We start from the raw sequence: 23,067 nt of genomic DNA, 5'->3' as shown, positions 1-23,067 counted from the left end.
CTCTTCACGATACGTGCGCTTCACTAACTCGATACGCGTGTTCTGATGGAACCACTCGAGGTAGTTGTTGAAAGCGGTGAAGTCGTGAGGCACAATCTGCTCAGGGCCAGCATTCCGTGCCGCTTCCAAGCGAGTGTTGGAACGCTGCGATGTGGCCGCTATGATGGACTGGCCAATTTGTGATCTTCCTCTGCCGCTGCCTATCAAGCCTGCAAGAATCAACAAGTTAGTTTGTACCTCTTCTATCAAGAATCTTCCATCGCATGATTCCAGAAGTTTACCTATGAAGCGCCTTGTCCGTGTCTTGCCACATTGGTGGGCACTCCTGATACAGTCCAAACTGTCTCATCACTCTTTGCGGCTGGTGGTGTTCAACAAGCCACATGCATATGAGTGGGCAGCGCATACGCCAGAACCGCGCCTCCTCCGTGCACTTGGGGTTCAGGTCAGCCATCCCCGCGCCAATATGGTAGTAGCTACCATATGGCTCCCATTCCACCTGCAGCATACAATTATTTAGAACATGCCAAGTAGAATCAATCAAAACTAGGATTGCAACTCCGCAGTGATCGGTTACCTGCTCGGCGGTAAGAGTGTCCAACTCCGTAGTGTACTTGCCTGTACATGACCATTGGATCGCTCGTCATCTCCGAGACATTGTCCCAAAGGTACGCCCAAGTGGGCTCCCGATCGGGAAAGTGAGGGAAATGAGGCCATGGCGTCTCGTTGAGTACCCCGGGACGCCCAACCGATAGGCGGTCCCAGCTCCATACGGAAAGTAGGAGCATGCATCCACCAATACCGCCGCTCCCGGTCTTGCTCCCGATCCTGCGACAAGCTTCGTCCAACTGCGTACATAAGATATTTGGTTACTACTTTGTGTAGCGCACTACTATAGGAAAATAGTACATAGAACAAATCATCACCTGCCGGTAGAGGTAGGCAAGTGCCGCTGTTCCCCAACTCCACCGGTCGTCCAACACCGTAAGCGCCTTCAGCCAACACCAATGGGCCAGCTTACCCCCACCGTCAGGAAAGAGAGTCCCGGAAATCATGTACCATAAGTACACGCGGGCGTACGTCCTCCGAGTGTCCTCGTCGGCCTCTATCGGGCATTCTCCAAAGTTAGTCCCGATCCATTCGAAAGACGCGCCGGCGGGAACTCTCTGCTTTGGATTTGCCGGCGCCGGAGGAGCCCTGCCAATAAGCCCCTCCATCCGCTGGCGCCACCCATCGAAGCTGTGTTCATACACGGTGGCTCGCCTTGAATAGGTAGTGCAAGGATCATGGAAACATCCTGGAGAGTAGGGGCCATCTCGCCGGCCCTCAAGTGGAAGGTGTGAGTCTCCGGCCTCCACCGGTCGACAAGGGCGGTGAGTGCCGAGGGTTCATGTGTGGCCCCCACGGCTTACAAGGGATATGAACGGCATAAGACCGGTAGGCCGGATGAACTCCGTGTACCTCTCGTCATAAGGTATATCCGATGTGCCATGGTAACGAATCTTCAAAGGGTGAAGATCCGTTTCCCTCTCCGTCATATGAACAGCCCGGTGCTCCCTGTCGTACTCTTCATCCATAAGCCACACCATCCTACATGTTTACACAACCATGTTATGAGTCATTCCACTAACAAAAATGAGCAACACATACATGAGAATATCCAAATACATGAGAGTTCATATCCAAATACATCACACATATGAATTTCGTAAGACATACCATTCCTAGGCACATAATAGACATATGTAAGACAATAGAATGCATTTGCTAAGCTCCAATTTTGTCTTTCACCACATACATACATAAGGTTCCATACACACATACATTCATATCTAGGGATAGAACACCATATGAGTTATTCCTACAAATACACATTCATGAAATTTGATGCCTAGGGTTCCTCCACAAATCTAGGATACATACATTCAACACTTACATACCCATTTCAACACATACATAGCCATTTCAAACATCTTTGGATACAATGCATACAATCTAACAAAATTTAACATCTATGGTTCAAACACATGCATACAATCTATGGTTTCAACAAATCTATGGTTCAAATCTATGGTTCAAACACATGCATACAAATCTATGGTTCAAACACAACCAACATTTCCAATCTAGGATGAATCGAAGGGGAACGAATTAAACCGGAGCAAATCTTGGATGAATCGAAGGGGAACGAAGGGGAATACCTTGAGGATTGTATGGGGATGGATTTGGCCGGCCAGATCTGTCCAATCCGTGGAGGATTTGGTGGGGGCGGCGGAGAGGCGGCCGGCGGCGGCGGTTGGAGGAGAGAAAGAGAGGAGAGAAAGAAGAGAAAGAGAGGGTCGGGCTGGGGGCGGGCGCGGGCGCCACACTTAAGTGGATGTGTGGCGCCCGTGGCATCGGCGCCACACATGCTAGTGTGGCGCCCGTGGCATCGGCGCCACACATCGAGCCTCGCAAAACGGCTAAGTCCCAGAGGAATTGTCTCACAGTATGTTTTGGGGGATTACAAGTGCATGTGTGGCGCCGTTGGGAGGGGCGCCACACATGCTGCCACGTCGGATGGGCGCACCGGCTCGGCGTCGATGGCGCCACGTCGGCTGGGTGTGTGGCGCCGGCAGGAGGGGAGCCACATGGGCATGTGTGGCGCCCGTGGGAGGGGCGCCACACAAAAGGGTTAGATTGGTGAAATAGTTTCGTCGGAGGGTCAGTCTGTGCTTTTCTTCCACTTTTGGGTTATTTTTGTAAATCGCCTAGTGTGGCGAGGACAAAGCTGCCCGGCGGCTCGTCAAACACTCGCGCTGACTCCCTGACCGGAACGACGCCTCCAGCTCCTACGGTATTCGCACGTTACCTGCCGTGATGCGGAATCCTAGCGCCGCCGCCTGATTGGTGTCGATGGCGACGTGGCCAGGTTCCCGGATTCAGATTGAGAAAAGGAGGAAATAAGCGTCACCAGAGATGACGAGTCTCCCACCGGGCCAAGCGCTGGCTGCAGCAGGCGGTGGTGGAGTACCGATGCTCCCAGACCAACATAGCTGGAACCCAGGTTAAATTTGTCGAATTAAATGAATTTTTCTTCTTTAACTAAAACATGTAAATAAATGATGAGTTCCTGTTGCATCTTCCTCTCGTCGGCCTCGGCGGAGCAACTCACCGGAGCCAGACTCGGAGCCAGGGATGGAGAGGGCTCCGCTCGTGGAGGTGCCGACGGTTCCATGGCCGATGGTCCTGCACGCGGCCTGCATCCTTGGCTCCTTGCGCCACGTCGTTTGACTCGTTGCTGTCCTGAAGTAGGCGGGGGACACGCTCCAAAGTCCAAACTCCATCGATCGGCTCCGGTTGGGAGAAGAACTCTCCTGACACGCAAAAATCGACCACAGCTAGCTCTCCCGATGGACAGCGGGGTTCTGCGGGCCGGTTCTATCCGATTTTTGATGACACCGATTTTTTTTTGGGACGTACCAAGGCTACTCCGATTAAAGGCGGCTTCAATGGTAGGCTGATCTACTTATTGCAGATGGAAAGGTACTGGGAGTTTCGGTTTTTTTTACGGACGAAAATTTGTTTCGGTTTTTTTGACCTACCAACACCACCGATCCGTAATATATTAGTAGATATTACTACTTTTAGTCAGTTTGGAATTTGGATCGAGTCTTTTTTTTCGATTTTTTTTTTGGATTGGGTCAATTTTGATATTCAACTCGTTTACGTACTATGTACGTGTGTCCCTCCAAGGCAGACGCGATGCGCTCAGCTCAGAACAGACGCGTAGATAAAAGAGACTCCGTGACGCGCGGTTTAAGGTTTTCCTTTTAGTGAGATGCATGCCGTGGCGGCGTGGCGGCTAAGTTATCCCCATATAGAAAAGGCAAACTCAAATCGATCGATCCATCTCCCGGACGTGAACGAGGGTAGATCTATCCGGCGCGTCCGTCGTCGTCGCTACATCAGGATGAACACTGGCGACGACAGCGGCGACCGCATCTGCTTCCCCTCCGACGTCCTCGTCGACATCTTCGGCCGCCTCCCTAGACGTGCCCTCGCCAGGTCCCAATGCGTCTGCCGCACATGGTGCGCCCTCATCAGCGCCCATAACCTCAACCCCCCGCTGCTCCCGCTCCCGCTCCCGTCCTACTTCCCAAGACGTCCTCTCGGAGGCATCTTCTTCTGCAAGCTCGGGTACGCGTCCAGCACTTGCTTCTTCGCCCCACCTGGCTCCCGACGCCTCTTCTTTCCAGACGAGGAGGAGGTGGACCAGTTATGCAACGGCCTCATCCTCCTTCATCGGAATGGTCGTACGTGTGTGCTCAACCCGGCGACGGGACGGTGCTCTCGCCTACCAAGCCTAACGCCGTCGCGCGTTGTCGCTCAGCCTGTCGTTGAGTCACTCGCCTTCGACCCGACCGTATCGCTGCACTTCGATGTGTTCCTCCTTGAGGAACTAGCAAGGCCAAACCAAGGCAAGGTTCCGAAGCAGCTCAAGAGACCACAGGTCGTGAGGTCGTTTGTGTACTCATCGAGCACCGAGCGGTGGGAGAACCGAGAATTCATGCCTGGGCCATGTGCCCCTGGGCACCTCTACGATATCGTGGCGACCCCTGGCAACACATACAATCCAACGGTGTGGTCATCAGTCTATTGGCGTGGGTCGATCTACATGCACTGCCGCAATAACACCCTAATGGTTCTACGCCCGTCGTGTGGAACTTATGATATGGTGCAGCTACCTGGAAAACCAGGCAATCCATCAGACATGATCTCGCTACCTTGGAAATCTGTACTAGCAAGCTATGAGAGAGGGATACACTACGTGGAAAGAATAGACAAGTTGCAGCTCCGTGTATGGACACAAACTGAATCCACGTATGGTGAGCTATGGTGGACATTGACATATGATGTTAGTCTCAATCGACATTGCCATATGATTAAGACTCTTACGGTACAGGGGATCGTGAAATGGGGACCATGGGGTATTGTTGGCAACAGGGGAGGACCAACCAAGTTGACCAAGGATGATGATTATTATGATCATAGTGATGTTGATAACGATGATGATGATGAGGAGGAGGACGACGAAGATGGTTGTGGATATTCCTGGAACTCCTTCTACAAGGATGAGGATGAGGATGAAGATGGTCATGGTGATGCAGATTCATGGGACGAGGACAAGGACAACTTCATCGACATAGATGAAGGCGCCGAACTCCTAGGCCCGCCATCGTGGCGTGACTACTGCGAGATCGTGGGATTCCATCCTCACAAGAACGCACTCATCCTCATAATTCACTCTGCGGTGGTAGTGTACCATCTCGACACGTCAAGGATACAATATCTTGGCGACAAAAAACAGCTCGACGGATGTCCCATTCAACACGCTCGTTCTATCACCGGTGCTTTCACCTACCGACCTTGCTACGCGGACGTGCTACCAGACGGACAATCTTAGAAAGGAGAGAGGGTTCCATTATATATAGTGTTTGAAACGTTCTTTCTTTAAAACTAAACACGGATCTTATTTATATATACTCTCCTTCATGGTCACCTAGGTAGCTTGTCGGTGGTAGCCGACCGATCCGAGCGCGTGGATCGGTCGCTGAACTGTCGTCCGTTTCGCGCATCCAACGTTCCATAATCAATATTCCATGCACGTCGCTTTCAGGCATGCTGCCGCTTGCGTCAGGCAGGTTTCAAGCTGTCGAAGGGTTGCGTGCTGTGTGTTGGCCATGGGACCCGCCATGTGCTGCGCGTGCGATGTGACTTTCCTCCACCTGCCATGCTTGCACGGAGGCTATCTGCTAGCTGATGATGCCTCAGGTGAGCATTAGAATGCATGCACTACATCATCTGTTATTTCTCTCCACAAACAACACACAACACTATTTTTTTGTCTACCCTTTTCTAATATTTGTAGAAAAATGACACTTGATTTGAGTCCTTGTATTACAACAAAAACCATCACTCCGTGCGAAAAGAAAATGTACTATTACAACAAAATAGTAGAAAAAAGTTTTTCAAAAAAGTAATGTTACGAAAAATTAGTAGCTAAACAATAACCTTTCTACTGTAGGTTGATGTGCACAAAAACCATGAGAAATGTTAACAAAAATCACAAGCAATTACAACAAAAAATCCCTTTGGGACTGATATTCTCAATATATACAACAAAAATGCCACCCTACGGTAGATTCGAGGCATACCAAGTATTGTAATAAAATCTCTCATTCTGCTTACAAAAAATATATACTATTGCAACAAAATATTTACAACAAAAATTTAAAAATAAATATTATGAAAATGGTTAATTAACAATTATTTTGCGACATGTTGTTTTACAACAAAAATCGACAACACATTACAATAAAAATCAATATCTATTACAACAAAAAATGTGGCTATGAAAAGTTGGTTAAGCAATAACAAATTTGCTACATATTTAATTACAACAATTATAATAATATATTTAAATAAAAAATATAGATGATTACAACAAAAAACACGAACTTGTGGCAAATGCCCAGGTTAATATTACAACATCTCGATCATATTTCCACTACAAAATTTATACGCAATTGTTACAAAATTAACAAACATATACAACATCTCGTCTGGCGCGACCAAGCTAGCGATCGAGCTAGAAGAACGAAGACAAATTGGTGTAACTTTTACCTCAAACGTAATATATCTGCAGTGTTCAGAAAAAATAAAGCTAAATTAAGTTAGCTAGCTATAGCTAAGCAAGCATTGAAGGTGGAAGGCATGTGCATGCGAGCTGGTAGTGTCCAGTGGTAGTATACTGTATACCACTGGCCTGCTTTATGCATAGGAGTAGCAAAAAAGTTCTGGTCACGGGGCATGCAGGGACATCGAGCTAGCAGGCTATGGGTGCTACTAGCAGCAGTCATAGAGGCTAGAGCCATTCACAGGCGATTTACACAAAAATAACCCAAAAGTGGAAGAAAAGCACAGACTGACCCTCCGGCGAAACTATTTCACCAATCTAACCCTTTTGTGTGGCACCCCTCCCACGGGCGCCACACATGCCCATGTGGCTCCCCTCCTGCCGGCGCCACACACCCAGCCGACGTGGCCCCCTCGCCGCTGAGCTGGTGCGCCCGTCCGACGTGGCAGCATGTGTGGCGCCCCTCCCAACGGCGCCACACATGCACTTGGAATCCCCTAAAACATGCTGTGGGACAAATCCTCTGGGACTTAGCCGTTTTGCGAGCTCGATGTGTGGCGCCGATGACACGGGCGCCACACTAGCATGTGTGGCGCCGATGGCACGGGCGCCACACATAGAGCCTCGCAAAACGGCTAAGTCCCGAGGATTTGTCCCACGTATGTTTTGGACCCAATGGTTCAAACAAGTTGGCATGTGTGGCGCCGATGCCACGGGCGCCACACTAGCACTTGTGGCGCCGATGTGAAGGGCGCCACACATGGACTTGTGTTGAAAACATGAAAAATCCTACCAAACTCCAACGATTACGAGTACAACATTGGACACAACAAGTAGAAATTTCATGACGGACACATATAACACTTCATACGTCACATTGTAGCACGTAGATTCGAACAACAAGTAGCATTACGGACCATGGTTCGAAATGACATAGGGTTCACAAATCGATACTTATGAATATAGAGTTCACAACAACACGTAGCACATCCTAGTAGCGTCCTCGACGTGCCGTCCTCGTGGGCTGCTTCCGGACGGCCATCCTCTTCGTCCGCTGCCTTGGCTGCTCCTGCTGCTGCTGCTGCTCCTGCTGCTGCTCCTGCTCCTCCTCCTCCTCCTCCTCCTCCTCCTCTGAAGAGAACGGCTCGTCGTTCCTCATCCTCGACATAGCTGATCTCCGCGGCGGCCCGTCATCCTCCTCAGTGACAACCTTCTTTCCTCGGTTGACATAATCTTCCGGAGTGTACCGGTTTGGAGCCTTGCCCCTTGGCTTCAACCGGTAAGCTGACCGTTGCTTGGAGGTACGCTTCGGAAGTACTGACTTGACTCAGAATTAGGTCGTCCTCGGGAGGAATCTGCACAAACATGAACACATGAGATTACAAAAGTTGAAATTAGTAAGAACATGTTTCACAGCAACAAAATAGTCCATACATGTTCTTCGAAGAGGAGGATGTAGGGATTTCGCCTTCGCGGCAACCTAGCAAGTTCGCTAACCGCCGCATCTTTCGTGCGGTGTTCTCGCGTCATGGAACTCACGGTTACAAAGCCACCGGAACATAATAGTGTACATTCAAAGTTGGTGATCATACCTTAATGAAATTCCGCAACGGTGAAACGGGCTTTTCATCTCCGTGGCTCCGGTCCCACATAGTCTCGCACTCCTCGGCGGTTTTTTGGATCTCCTCCCGCTTGTGACAAACATAGCATACACAATTTAAGCGAGCACATGGCAATCTAGATGATGTACTAGTTAGTGAGAGAATCCATTACCACGAAGTTCAGCTCGGAAGCAATAGAAGTCGATCTCCCTCTCGCGAGCAAAAGTGTCGTGCTTGGCTTTGCCCAACCTCATCGAAATGGATGGGGTCGTCCAAGATCTCCTAACGATACGCGCGCTTCACTAACTCGATACGCGTGTTCTGATGGAACCACTCGAGGTAGTTGTTGAAAGCGGTGAAGTCGTGAGGCACAATCTGCTCAGGGTCAGCATTCCGTGCCGCTTCCAAGCGGTGTTGGAACGCCGTGATGTGGCCGCTATGATGGATCGGCCAATTTGTGATCTTCCTCCGCCGCTGCCTATCAAGCCCGCAAGAATCAACAAGTTAGTTTGTACCTCTTCTATCAAGAATCTTCCATCGCATGATTCCAGAAGTTTACCTGTGAAGCGCCTTGTCCGTGTCTTGCCACGTTGGTGGGCACTCCTGATACAGCCCAAACTGTCTCATCACTCTTTGCGGCTGGTGGTGTTCAACAAGCCACATGCATATGAGTGGGCAGCGCATACGCCAGAACCGCGCCTCCTCCGTGCACTTGGGGTTTAGGTCAGTCATCGCCGCGCCAATACGGTAGTAGCTACCATATGGCTCCCATTCCACCTGCAGCATACAATTATTTAGTAGATGCCAGTAGAATCAATCAAAACTAGGATTGCAACTCCGCAGTGATCGGTTACCTGCTCAGCGGTAAGAGTGTCCAACTCCGCAGTGTACTTGCCTGTACATGACCATTGGATCGCTCGTCATCTCCGAGACATTGTCCCAAAGGTATGCCCAAGTGGGCTCCCGATCGGAAAGTGAGGGAAATGAGGCCATGGCGTCTCGTTGAGTACCCTGGGACGCCCAACTGATAGGCGGTCCCAGCTCCATACGGAAAGTAGGAGCATGCATCCACCAATACCGCCGCTCCCAGTCTTGCTCCCAGTCCTGCGACAAGTCTTGCTCCCAGTCCTGCGACAAGCTTCGTCCAACTGCGTACATAAGATATTTGGTTACTACTTTGTGTAGCGCACTACTATAGGAAAATAGTACATAGAACAAATCATCACCTGCCGGTAGAGGTAGGCAAGTGCCGCTGTTCCCCAACTCCACCGGGCGTCCAACACCGTAAGCGCCTTCAGCCAACACCAATGGGCCAGCTTACCCCCACTGTCAGGAAAGAGAGTCCCGGAAATCATGTACCATAAGTACACGCGGGCGTACGTCCTCCGAGTGTCCTCGTCGGCCTCTATGGGGCATTCCGCAAAGTTAGTTCGATCCAAGTGAAAGACGCGCCGGCGGGAACTCTCTCCTTTGGATTTTCCGGCGGCGGAGGAGCCCTGCCAATAAGGTCCTCCATCCGTCCGCGCCACCCATCGAAGGCTGTGTTCATACACGGTGGCTCGCCACTGAATAGGTAGTCCAAGGATCATGGAAACATCCTCGGAGAGTAGGGGCCATCTCGCCGGCCCTCAAGTGGAAGGTGTGAGTCTCCGGCCTCCACCGGTCGACAAGGGCGGTGAGTGTCGAGGGGTTCATGTGTGGCCCCCACGGCTTACAAGGGATATGAACGGCATAAGACCGGTAGGCCGGATGAACTCCGTGTACCTCTCGTCATAAGGTATATCCGGTGTGCCATGGTAACGAATCTTCAAAGGGTGAAGATCCGTTCCCCTCTCCGTCATATGAACAGCCCGGTGGTCCCTGTCGTACTCTTCATCCGGAAGCCACACCATCCTACATGTATGAGCAACACATACAACATATTATGAGCCATTCATACCAAATATGAGCAACACATACATGAGAATATATCCAAATAAGCCATCACACATACATTCCTAACAAATATGAGTTATTCCATCAAAAATACATGAGAATATATCTAACTTTCGAATCACATATACATCACACATACATGAGAGTTCATATCCAAATACATCACACATATGAATTTCGTAAGACATACCATTCCTAGGCCCATAATAGACATATGTAAGACAATAGAATGCATTTGCTAAGCTCCAATTTTGCCTTTCACCACATACATACATAAGGATTTCAACACATACATGTAAAATTTCATTCAACACATCTAGGGTTCCTACATATCTAGGGTTCCTACATATCTAGGGTTCCTACATATCTAGGGTTCCTACATATCTAGGGTTCCTACACATACACATTCAACACATACATAGCCATTTCAAATCTAGTTTCCATGTCTAGGGTTCATGTGCAAATCTAGCAAGATCTATGAAATTAGTGGATGAATGTGAGGGATTCGAAGGGGATTACCTTGAGGAATGGATGGGGAAGAGATTGGCCGGTCAGATCTGACGAATTTGTGGCCGATTTGTTGGGGGAGAGAGAGAGGGAGGAGGAGGAACCGCCGGCCGCCTTGGGGGAGAGAGGGAGGGAGGAGAAGAAACGAGAGAAGAAGATGGTCGGGCCGGGCGCGGGCGCGGGCGCCACACTTAAGTGGATGTGTGGCGCCGTGGCATCGGCGCCACACATGCTAGTGTGGCGCCCGTGGCATCGGCGCCACACATCGAGCCTCGCAAAATGGCTAAGTCCCGGACGTTCGGAGCCCTCGGATGTTTTCGACCAGAAAACATGATATAAGTTGGCATGTGTGGCGCCGTTGGGAGGGGCGCCACACATGTCGCCACGTCCGGACGGGCGCACCGGCTCGGCGGCGAGGGGCCACGTCGGCTGGGTGTGTGGCGCCGGCGGGAGGGGAGCCACATGGGCATGTGTGGCGCCCGTGGGAGGGGCGCCACACAAAAGGGTTAGATTGGTGAAATAGTTTCGCCGGAGGGTTAGTCTGTGCTTTTCTTCCACTTTTGGGTTATTTTTGTGTAAATCGCCCCATTCACATGCATGCGAGGTGCTAGCTATGCGCGGGAGGATGCGTGTTAGTAACGGGGACCACACGTAAATGCGTCTGCTGTACCGCGCGGGGCGCGCGAGTCGGGACTCGGGAGCAACCGATCGCCCGGACGAGATCGGTCGACTGATGTTAAGCATTTTCCTTTTCATTTCAGTTAGAATTAGAAAGGAAATTTTGCTTGGTTTTGGCATGTAATTACCTACAAGAATTAAGCCTGTTGAGTACCCATCCATGTGAGGCTTCTACCGCGCGCACGTTTTCAGCCGTGGGATCGTGCTCTTAAACGGTCAGGATTGCCAGTTTAGAAAGAATGAAGTGAGTTACCATTACCCCAGTTATATCTCTGTCATCCCTGACATATTGACCCGCTTCATGTTGGGCGTAGCGTCGATCGTGGGGTACAAACTGAACCGGGTAAAAAAAGACAGCATTAAAGCCTGCTTTACTTCCTCTCAGAAAAAAAAACCCTGCTTTGCAATCTCCACCAAACTCCTCCGCCGCCGAGCGCCGCCCCAGCCCTGCCGGAAGTTGCCCGTCGTCACCCTTGTCGGCAGAAGCGCGCCGGTTCCCCCACCGAAGGCCGCGCGCCGTTCCCCCCGCCAGCAGACGAGCGTCGTAGACGCCAGCAGCCGGGCGCTGTCCACTTCGTCGGACGACTCCAGCCGCGTCAATCCACCGGCGGCCGCTCGCCGTTCCCCCGGCCGGAAGACGCGCGTCGTCCACACCGCCGCCAGCCGCGCACCGTCCACTCCGCCAGGAGACTCCAGCGGCGTCAATGAGGAGAGCGTTGCCGACCTCATCAACGCCGGCTTCGGCTCGGCTCTTCATGCGCACCATCTCAGCCCACTCTGTCTCCGACGACCCGGCACACATCGAGGTCATCAACGGCATCGAGCACGGCGGCACACCACCGGGCCTGCGCCGCCACGACGAGATCGCTTCCATCGCCGAGGTGGATTGGATTTCGAGGTAGTCAAGGAGCTCGACCTTTCCCTGCCCCCCTCGCTGCCGTGGTGACCGGCGCTCAACATGCGGTTTCTTACCATAATGTCCCGCGCAACACTGTCGGCACCTATCAATGCTGCTAATTGTTTCTATATCTAGGCTTCAGTATAAAACATGGATTTGGCAGTAGATGAGGTACATGGAGAGAGAAGAGGGCGACGTGCTTTTGCTCCTTGCTCCTTGCCATTGCCACGATGCTGCTGCAGCCTGTGAGAGGCACTGCTGCTAACTCTGAAAGACATGAGTGATATTCAGAGATTGAGGGAGCTTGGGAGATGGAGTGCTGCTAGCTGATGTCCTAATTGTTTTCTGGATAGCGGTCTGGTGTTTAGACTTTAGAGGACATTGTTATTCACAATATATTCTAACATTGCTAGGTGTAAGGTATATGATTTAGTTGCATAGTTGAACGGTGGTGGGATAAACCATACCATGTAGTGTGGAAATTAAATATGTGAGGCACATTTGGAAGAAAAGTTTTCCTATAACTTGATTTACATGGACATCTTTGGCAATTGCACTCGCTGCATATGCGGAGAATTCTTAATTAGTTAACCAGTAGTGGCAGTTGCTTAGTGCTTCCTATAATGAAGAATTTGTTATGCACTATTCATCAGCTAGCAATCTTATAGCGTCTTGCTTACAGGGCAGTAAAACGCTCTAGGTGGACTTCTTTACTGTTCTACTTTATTTCTCTATGACAGGTCAGTAATCTTCTCCTATTTGTACTGGACCCATTTCGTTTCTACTGGCCGTCAATCATCTCCTCTTCACCACAACGATACCCCGCCCATTTTTCAGATTCTCTGCCATTTTAATGGCTTTAATCACTTAACTTTCGTGTGTCGAATCTGATGTGTGTCCAAGTTTTTCATGGAAGTGGTGTCGCTGCCTGCTGCTCACTAATCTCCTACATCGTCCTGACTCCTAAGGTTCCTTTGAATTTGATGTACAATCCTCTGACCTATTATTTTTTCTATTACTATTCCTACCAGGGTTTACATTTGTCTCAGCTTTGTGTTTATCCATGCATTGCTGTGGCTTTTGCCTACTATCTAGACATATTGGGTGAATTGTGCAATCATGGGTTGGTTGCTTGCTACATGTGAGCAATATGAGTGTTCAGATATGGATGGAACCTGTTGGCCATATTGAAATAATGCAGTTTTTTAGTCAAGTAAAACAGTACCTCTCGCTGAAATACTAATGACTTGTTTCATTTTCTGTTTTCATGATATAAGGAATGGTTTTTAACTATAGAATATGTATTGATTCTTAGTATACGCTAATTTTTATCTGCAATTTTATTGCATTATCATGAAGTGCTCATAATTATAACCCCAAAACACTAAGTAAAGTGCTTCTGAGTTTTAAGTGTATTTACCTTCTAATTTTCCCAAGGGTAGCTATTCACCCATTCCTTATTTTACAACTAACCTGATGGATGCTTTTAATTTTTACAGGAAAGGGATTCACAGTAGTATAAGGAAGGATGCATGTCTATTACCATGGAACAAGTGTTAGATCGATACTAGGTATCTAACCTCTAGCGACAACCACTCAAAGTTACTTATAAAATATATGAGCATTTATAATTTATTTCTTCTCTAAATAGATAATATTGGTTACCCTTTGTGCTTAGCCAGTTAGCCTATTGTTATTTCTTTACGTGGAATGGATTTATATGCTTATTATACTACATATTACTTTACAATTCCTCTAAAATGTATGTTGGGTTGCCTACCTGGCTTCTCAGGCCACTCTTTTTAACTCCAAGTGAAGCCTCTGCTCTAAATGTGAATTGGACCCACCTTACCACCATTTCTTCTTACATACCATTTTCCGGAGTATCATGCTGAATATATGTTTGTTGTCACTTTATCTAAGCTCATTGATTTCATTACACTGAGTTTAGTATGATTTACTCAGCTTTCCTTCTGATGGATAGGTACATGATACCAATTACAGCAGCACGTGCAGGCTCCAGTGTTGAGATGGTGTTTTCGAGTTTTTGTTTGTAAAAGGCACTGATTCTTTGTGGCTGAATCTTATGCTCATGTCCAGTACAGTAGCTAAAATCTCTGGCTTATTTGCTAGGAAATATGTTACTCAGATGCCACTGTGCCGCGCTACTCTTTTCTTAAGATATGTCTTTTCAGGTCTTGAAGTTTTATCCTGAATGAATGCAACACTGTTTTTATGAGTTTCAGTATACCTAGAAAAGTTTCTGGCAAATCTGTTCTCCCAGTTGTATCCCTCTGTTTATTACTGCATGTCGTGTTGCTATTGAGTTTTTTTTCAAGATTAACTTGACCTCCCCGTTGAGCTTGAAAACCCAACAACGTAGGTCTTCTCCGTTCAGATAAAAAATCCTCCAAACTGTAAGCCGGCCTAGCTCATTACCTGCCTGTTTGTGTGTCCCTGCCTTGATGTGTTGTTTGTTTGTTTTTTTTCTTTTGGCAATTACACATTTTTTTCTTTATTGCCACTCTCGAGTCTATCCGTTGGTTATGTTTCTCGAGTGTGCACAAAACAACTGGTTGAGAACTTGAGATGTTTCCCTCTGTGGCACGTAGTTAAATTTGCTTACAGCTGCACAAAGGATAGGTGTGAAAACAAAACTAGCTGTTCGGGATCGACAAGGGATGGACAGCCACCAGACAACAGCCACCAGACAGTAACATTAGAAACACAATCCCATTACGTCTGGCTATTACTCCCTCCAGTTGGATTAGATTGACGCAGGCTCATGCATTCGCGTCGATTAATTTCGACTAGAGGTAGTACAAAGTAATACGCATGGTCACAATTATTTTCGACCGGAGGTAATACAAAGTAATATGTCTGGTCACGCTCTACACAACGTTGTGTAGGCGGCGAGGCGAAGCTCGCATGTTCTTCTAGTACTATATGTTGCTTTTTGTTAGTTTGATTGGGTCACTTTCGCAAGTTATCATTGGTTGTTTCAACACCTGCGTAAAAGTGTGAGCTACAAAGTTTTATCCATGTCACGACTAGTTTATCGGCACGTTGTGCTGATAGGTGAATGACAAATGTCACTACCACTTTATCTTCAAGAACCCAAGAGATCACACCATGTAATGTTGAACAGTCTTTTGATGACGTTCATGTTTCAGAAAAAGCATCAACTTCACTGCCAGAGGTATCACTTTCAGAGAAACCCACGTATCTGCTTTGCCACAAAGGATATCAAAGTATGTTGTTGGTTAGCGATGTATGGTAAAATTTGAGAGTGCTCATTTCGATTTCAGATATATATTTCAACTATACAAACATGGAACATGGCATCAGAATTATATAAATATGGTCTTAGAATTTGAAATTGAACTTACGAGTATTATTTTCAAAATGGGGGATAAGTAACCTGCCCTCTATATCAGTCGATGCACACATCCAGATTTATTACAAGTTTCAAATAGCAATCAATTTATAAATGAACAATCACAGAGGGTCGATATATATATATTAACCATTGGAATGAGACAAAATAAAACATGGCATATGAAACATATCTACTAGTAAGCCGCTTACACTAGTGGAGAAGAGGCCTTTGGTCCCAAGCAAATGACCCACTGCTGAACCAAACCGGGTCCAATGCCCCCATTGGACCCGGTTCGTTTCTGCCCAGGACGACCCCACCCGCCGGCGCCTGTCTCGTAGCGGCCTTGGACCCGGTTTGTGATACAAACCGGGTCCAGGGTCCACCCGCAGGGCGCGGCAGGCCTTGTCAGCTGGGGAACCCTTTAGTCCCGGTTTGTATGACAAACCGGGTCCAAAGGCCCCCTCCGGCTATATAACCTTGCCCCTGCCCAAGTGTGAGCCACACTTAGCCATTTTTTCACTATCTTCACAAGAGGGTGTATTGCTCTCCTCTCTTCTTCACATGCACAAGAGGTGTTCGATGAAATGCTTAAGAGGATTTGCCACTTGAGTTTACACAAATCAAGCCACACTTAACTTGCTTTTTTCTTCTTCATCGAGGTTAACAACTTTATCCTTTTCATCCGCAATTGATAAAATGCATGTGTATATATACATCGTGATGTTACGTAATGGTTTTGATCAGCTTAATTATATCATGCGGATGAATCGGCAATGGATGTACATTGACCGACGGTTTGACGAGTTCACTCGCGGGCCTGGATAATTTTATGGCCGTGGCGGAGGCAAACAAACATGGTGGCTTCATGTATTGTCCATGTGTGGACTGCAAGAATACCGTAAATTACGCTCGCTCGAGTCTCATTCACAGCCACCTTCGCGATCCGGTTTCATGCCCGAGTTACTATTGTTGGACCAAGCACGGAGAAAGAGGGGTTATGATGGAAGACAATGAAGAAGAGGAAGAGGATGATGACGGTTATCCCAATTTCCCGAATACGATGATACTGCAGAAGGCAATGAAGACAATGAAGTAGAAGATCAAGAGGCACCGGATGAGCCTCGCTGATGATGATCTTGGCCGGGCCATTGCTGATGCAAGGAGAGAATGTGAAACCGAAAAGGAAAGGTTGGCCTTCGACAAGATGATAGAAGATCACAACAAATTGTTATACCCAACTTGCGAAGATGGCCATAAAAAGCTAGGCAGCACACTGGAATTGTTGCAATGGAAGACAAAGAACGGTGTCACTGACTCAGGATTTGGAAAGTTGCTGACAATAATTAAGAGGAAGCTTCCAAGGGGTAACGAATTGCCCGCCAGTACGTACGAAGCGAAGAAGATTGTCTGCCCTCTAGGATTAGATGTGCAAAAGATACATGCATGCATTAATGATCGCATCCTCTACCGCGGTGAGTACGAGAATTTGGATGCATGTCCGGTGTGCACTGCATTGCGGTATAAGATCGGACGAGATGACCCTGGTGATGTTGAGGGCGAGCGCCCCAAGAAGAGGGTTCTGCCAAGGTTATGTGGTATGCTCCTATAATACCACGGCTGAAACGCTTGTTCGGGAATAAAGAGCACGCTAGGTTGTTGCGATGGCACAAAGAAGACCGTAAGAAAGACGTGATGTTGAGGCACCTGCTCGATGGATCCCAATGGAGAAAAATCGATAGAGAGTTCCCAAACTTTGCACAGGATGCAAGGAACTTAAGGTTTGGTCTAAGTACGGATGGCATGAATCCTTTTGGAGAGCGGAGCCGCAGCCATAGCACTGGCCTCGTGACTCTTTGTATATATAACCTTCCTCCTTGGTTGTGCATGAAGCGGAAGTTCATTATGATGCCGAGTGCTCATACAAGGCCCGAAGCAACCCGGGAACGACATTGATGTGTACCGAAGCCATTAGTCGAAGAACTTCTACAGCTGTGGTCCCTAGCGGGTGTACGTGTGTGGGACGAGCACAAGCAGGAGGAATTTGACCTAAGAGCGATGCTTTTCGTAACCATCAATGAGTCGGCCTGCTCTTGGTAACATTTCGGGACAGTCAAACAAGGGATACAATGCATGCACACACTGTTTACATGAGCTCGAAGGTGATTATTTGGAAAAAGGTCGGAAGGTCGTGTACACGGGGCATCGTCGATTTCTTAGGATTACCCATCCCGTAAGAAAGAAAGGAAAGCATTACGACGGTGAGGCTGATCACCGGAGGAAGCCTCCCCATCGTGATGGTGTTGATATATTTAGTATGGTCAAGGATCTAGATGTAATATTTGGAAAGGGTCCCGGCGGACGGTGCATTCCGAATGACGCTGCCGGACACGCGCCCATGTGGAAGAAGAAATCTATTTTTTGGGAGCTAGAATATTGGAAAGTCTTAGAAGTCCGCTCTTCAATCGATGTGATGCACGTGACGAAGAATCTTTGCGTGAACTCGCTAGGCTTTACGGGCGTGTACGGGAAGACAAAAGATACACCGAAGCACGGGAGGACCAGCAACGTTGGAAAGACCCCAAAAATCTGCATGAGAGAGTTAAAGGACGTCATTTATCCAGCTACGCTCTTACAAAAGCAGAGAAGGAGATATTTTTTGAATGTCTTAGCGAGTATCAAGGTCCCGTCCGGCTTCTCCTCCAATATAAAGGGAATAATAAATATGGAGAAGAAAACATTCCGAACCTCGAAGTCTCATGACTCGTCACGTGATAATGACACGGTTGCTTCCGATTGCATTGAGGGGGCTTCTACCGGAAAATGTTCGACTCGCCCATTGTGAAGCTATGTGCATTCCTCAATGCAATTTCTCGGAAGGTAATAAACCCGAAATTCTACCGAGGTTGCGGAATGATGTGGTCCAATGTCTCGTTAGTTTTGAGCTGGTGTTCCCACCATCCTTCTTCAATATTATGACACATCTCCTCGTTCACTCCGGTCGATGAGATTTCCATTCTCGGTCCTGTGTTTCTACACAATATGTTCCCCTTCGAGAGGTTCATGGGAGTCTTGAAGAAATATGTTCATAACCGTGCTAGGCCGAAGGAAGCATCTCCAAGGGCTATGGAACAGAGGAGGTCATTGAATTCTGTGTTGACTTTATTCCCGACCTTAAGCCGATTGGTGTTCTCGAATCGCGGCATGAAGGGAGACTAAGTGGAAAAGGCACGCCAGGAAGGAAATCAATGATATGTAGGGACGGGATTTCTTTGACTCAAGCACACTACACGGTTCTACAAAGTTCCACCATGGTGGCTCCGTATATCGGTGACCACAAGAACTTTCTACGCTCCCGGAACCCGGGCGGTCGAACGATTGGATTAGACGTGAACACATGTCGACTTTCGGCGGTTGGTTGCAAAAACATCTCCTGAATAACGAAGATATTGAAGATCAGCTGTACTTGCTGGCCCAGACACCATCTTCGACTGTAGTGACTTTCCAAGGGTACGAGATAAATGGGAATACATTTTACACGATCGCCCAAGATAAAAAGAGCACCAACCATCAGCAACCAGTTGCATCCAGTACTCATGACCTCCCGCTAATCCGACGGCAGAAGGAACGACCATAGGTCAATCCAGTATCTAGCCAAAAGGATAACCTGCAAAAAAAATGCTTCTAATCTTGTTAAAAATAATATTATTTCTAAACAACCAAATAGATCAACATACATAGCTGAAAATGAATGTTTAATGTAGCCTTAGTTTTCTTATCAATTCCATTTACCAAATTCCCAAATATATTAGTAATATTGCGGGCAGCTGCACAAGGCGTTCGTCACAGGTTGGGCTCCTCACTGAAAACCGTGCCAAGTTTCCACATGGTTTTCCTTGTGTTTCTTGGGAGTGACAGGGAGCTGGCTGCAGGCGTGCCGTCGCTCAAGAGGTCGGAGCTGGAGGCCGCCTGCGAAGATTTCAGCAACATCAGTCATCGGCTCCCTGTCGGAGTACATGATGTACAAGGGGGACGCTGTCCAGCTAGCAGCGTCGAGATCGCGGTGGTGTCCACGACCAAGAGCTCCCCCAAGGAGTGGTCCAAGCACTGCGAAACACGGTTTAGGAAAAGAGTAATGCTACACTTACGGGCATAATTTCGTACGGATTAGCTTAGGGAATGAGATGGCAATCAACCATAGGTTGGCATCCGCATTTTTAGGATCAACCACACCAGATCAGTTGTAATGAACGTGGCCACGTTTCATCCGTAAGCCTATTCCGTAAGTGCAATCCGTAGGTGTAGGATAGGTGGATGCAAAGCTGTTAGAGTATATGTCGGTTAGGGATAGATTAGGTAGGGATAGATTTGTTTCTTGTCTTCTACTCCAAGTCGGTCCCTTGTACTGCTATATATACTCGTCCATGAGGCTCAATACAACATCCAACATATTCCGTATCCCTCTCTATCGTTCTACATGGTATCAGAGCGGCACGCTCCTTGACCTAGCCGCCACAAGGTTGCCGCGCCGCCCCCGGGGAGATCGATCTCCATGATCTACTCCGGGGGCCGCGCAATCCGTATGAGGGTTCGTTCGCCGATCCGTTGATCCGCTGCCCTCGAGTCTTTTTTTCCAATCTGTAGATTGGTTTTCTTTTTTGCTTCGCCGGTCGCTCGACCGGCGTTTTTCTTTTTGGTTTTACCGATCATAGATCGGATTGAGTCGCCCATCACCGTCGTCCACTTGTGCCTCTACTGCGACAACAGCATCGACTTGCACCGGCCATCAACCGCACGACACAGCCGGACGTGTTGCACACGGGGCGCCCCTACGTGCGACGCAGCAGGCTGTCTCGCTTGCGCGGTCTCCATCGTCGGCTCGTCTTCGTCGCCATCGACCGGGACTACATCGACAACGCCGCCATCAACTCCGATCTGCGCGTCGCCCACGCCATCGTGCCGCCGTCGGTCCGATCCGTCAGGCGGCCGGCGCCACGACCCGGCCGACCAGCCTCAGCACCGGACGGGCCGGCGCCACGGCCGGCAAACCGGCCACCTGACCGGATTACCCGGCGCTACAACCGGTCGGACCGGCTTCCAGACCGGGTCGGACCGGACCAAACCGGGCCCCGAGCCGGTGCCTACCGGGCCGCTATCCAGGGGCTTCCGCTCAGTCACCCGGCGCCTAGGCCGGCAGACCGGGCTCCAGGCCGGTTGGACTGGCGCCCCGGCTGGTGATACGTCCAATTTGCTTCACTATTTTATATCATAATTTGCTGTTATTCATTGATATATTTCATATTTGGAGATGATACTTATGTTATTTCATCTATTTTGCATGTTTCATGATTATTTGGGGATCACGCACCGAAGCCAGGATTCTGCTGGAAAAAGCACCGTCAGAACGCAATATTTCGAAAGATCAACAGTTGACGGGAATTACACGAAAACTCCTATTTTTCCAGATGACGAAGGGAGCCGAAGGGGGAGCCGAGGAGGGCCGCCATGGGCCCCCCTCACAGGCCGGCGCGGGCCCTGCCCTGGCCACGCCGCCCTGTGAGGAGGGGGGCCCACAGCCCCCTCTCGCCTCCTTTTCTTCGCGTACTCCTTCGTCCCGAAAACCAAAGCCAGAGGGGTACGTCGCGAAGAGTCACAGCCGCCTCTGCGGGGCGGAGAACACCAGAGAGAAAAGAGCTCTCCGGCAGGCTGAGATCCGCCGGGGAAATTCCCTCCCGGAGGGGGAAATCGACGCCATCGTCACCGCCATCGAGCTGGACATCATCTCCATCACCATCACCATCATCTTCATCATCATCACCGCCGTCTCCACCACTGCACCTCGTCACCGCTGTAGCAATTTGGGTTTGATCTTGATTGTTTGATAGGGGAAACTCTCCCGCTGTTGATTTCTACTTGTTATTGATGCTATTGAGTGAAACCGTTGAACCAAGGTTTATGTTCAGATTGTTATTCATTATCATATCACCTCTGATCATGTTCCATATGATGTCTCGTGAGTAGTTCGTTTAGTTCTTGAGGACATGGGTGAAGTCTAAATGTTAGTAGTGAAGTATGGTTGAGTAGTATTCAATGTTATGATATTTAAGTTGTGGTGTTATTCTTCTAGTGGTGTCGTGTGAACGTCGACTACACGACACTTCACCTTTATGGGCCTAGGGGAATGCATCTTGTACTCGTTTGCCAATTGCGGGGTTGCCGGAGTGACGAAACCCGAGCCCCCGTTGGTATATCGATGCGGGAGGGATCGCAGGATCTCGCAGTTTAAGGTCGTGGTTAGATTTATCTTAATTACTTTCTTGTAGTTGCGGATTCTTGCAAGGGGTATAATCACAAGTATGTATTAGTCCTAGGAAGGGCGGTACATTAGCATAGGTTCACCCACACAACACTTATCAAAACAATGAAGATTAATTAGCCGTATGTAGCGAAAGCACTAGACTAAAATCCCGTGTGTCCTCTAGAACGGTTGGTCATTATAAGTAAACAAACCGGCTTGTCCTTTGTGCTAAAAAGGATTGCGCCACTCGCTGCAATTGTTACTCTCGCACTTTACTTACTCGTACTTTATTCATCTGTTACATTAAAACCCCCTGAATACTTGTCTGTGAGCATTTACAGTGAATCCTTCATCGAAACTGCTTGTCAACACCTTCTGCTCCTCGTTGGGATCGACATTCTTACTTATCGAAGATACTGCGATACACCCCCTATACTTGTGGGTCATCAAGACTATTTTCTGGCGCCGTTGCCGGGGAGTGAAGCGCTATTGGTTAGTGGAATTGGTAAGGGAAATTTCTACCTGTTTGTGCTGATTTTATTTCTGCTCGTTGCTATAACTCATTATGGAGAGATCTTCTCTTGAGTGTTTATTTGGGAAATCTACTACTACCGCAAAGGTAGTGGATGAGGCGCCGGGTAAGGAAGAAATGCCATACAAAATACCTATGAAGATTATTGAACGTGTAGTGGGTAACCGTTATACAGGGGATGGAACTGTCCACCCTGGAGATCATTTACTGTTCTTACATGAATTATGCGGTTTATTCAAGTGTGCAGGTATTGCTATGGATGAAGTGAGGAAGAAACTGTTCTCTGTATCGCTGTCTGGTAAAGCGGCGCATTGGTATAAATTACTGGATAATGGGGATTCTCTTGAATGGAATGATATTGTGCTCCGGTTTTATTCTAAGTTCTATCCTCCAAGTGAGATTCACAAAGATCGGAATCGCATATATAATTTTTGGCCTCATGAAGGAGAAAGTATTGCCCAAGCGTGGGGGAGATTGAAGTCTTTAATGCTCAAATGCCCCATTCATGAGCTTCCCGGTAATATTATTATTGATAATTTCTATGCAAGACTTTCTTTTCAAGT

The 23,067-nt window shown here is 48.4% G+C and overlaps 1 long non-coding RNA gene and 1 pseudogene across 3 annotated transcripts; both read left to right on the top strand.

The window, feature by feature from the left end:
- Nucleotides 1–12,055: 12,055 nt before the first annotated feature.
- Nucleotides 12,056–14,569, top strand: LOC124698632. 3 transcript variants are annotated; one of them, XR_007001027.1, is made up of 3 exons: nucleotides 12,056–13,266; nucleotides 13,798–13,869; nucleotides 14,283–14,569. It is a non-coding gene; the product is annotated as an uncharacterized LOC124698632 (long non-coding RNA). The 3 variants fall into 3 exon arrangements; XR_007001028.1 differs by having other exon boundaries at nucleotides 12,056–13,283; XR_007001026.1 differs by having other exon boundaries at nucleotides 12,056–13,869.
- Nucleotides 14,570–19,421: 4,852 nt separating this feature from the next.
- The window catches only part of LOC124695813, a 9,817-nt pseudogene continuing 6,171 nt past the window's right edge, over nucleotides 19,422–23,067 (top strand).

This window comes from Lolium rigidum, chromosome 3 (genome assembly GCF_022539505.1).
Source record: "Lolium rigidum isolate FL_2022 chromosome 3, APGP_CSIRO_Lrig_0.1, whole genome shotgun sequence".
Classification (NCBI taxonomy): domain Eukaryota; kingdom Viridiplantae; phylum Streptophyta; class Magnoliopsida; order Poales; family Poaceae; genus Lolium; species Lolium rigidum.
Note: the sequence above shows the minus strand (reverse complement) of the source record. Positions and strands in the feature narration are given on the sequence as shown.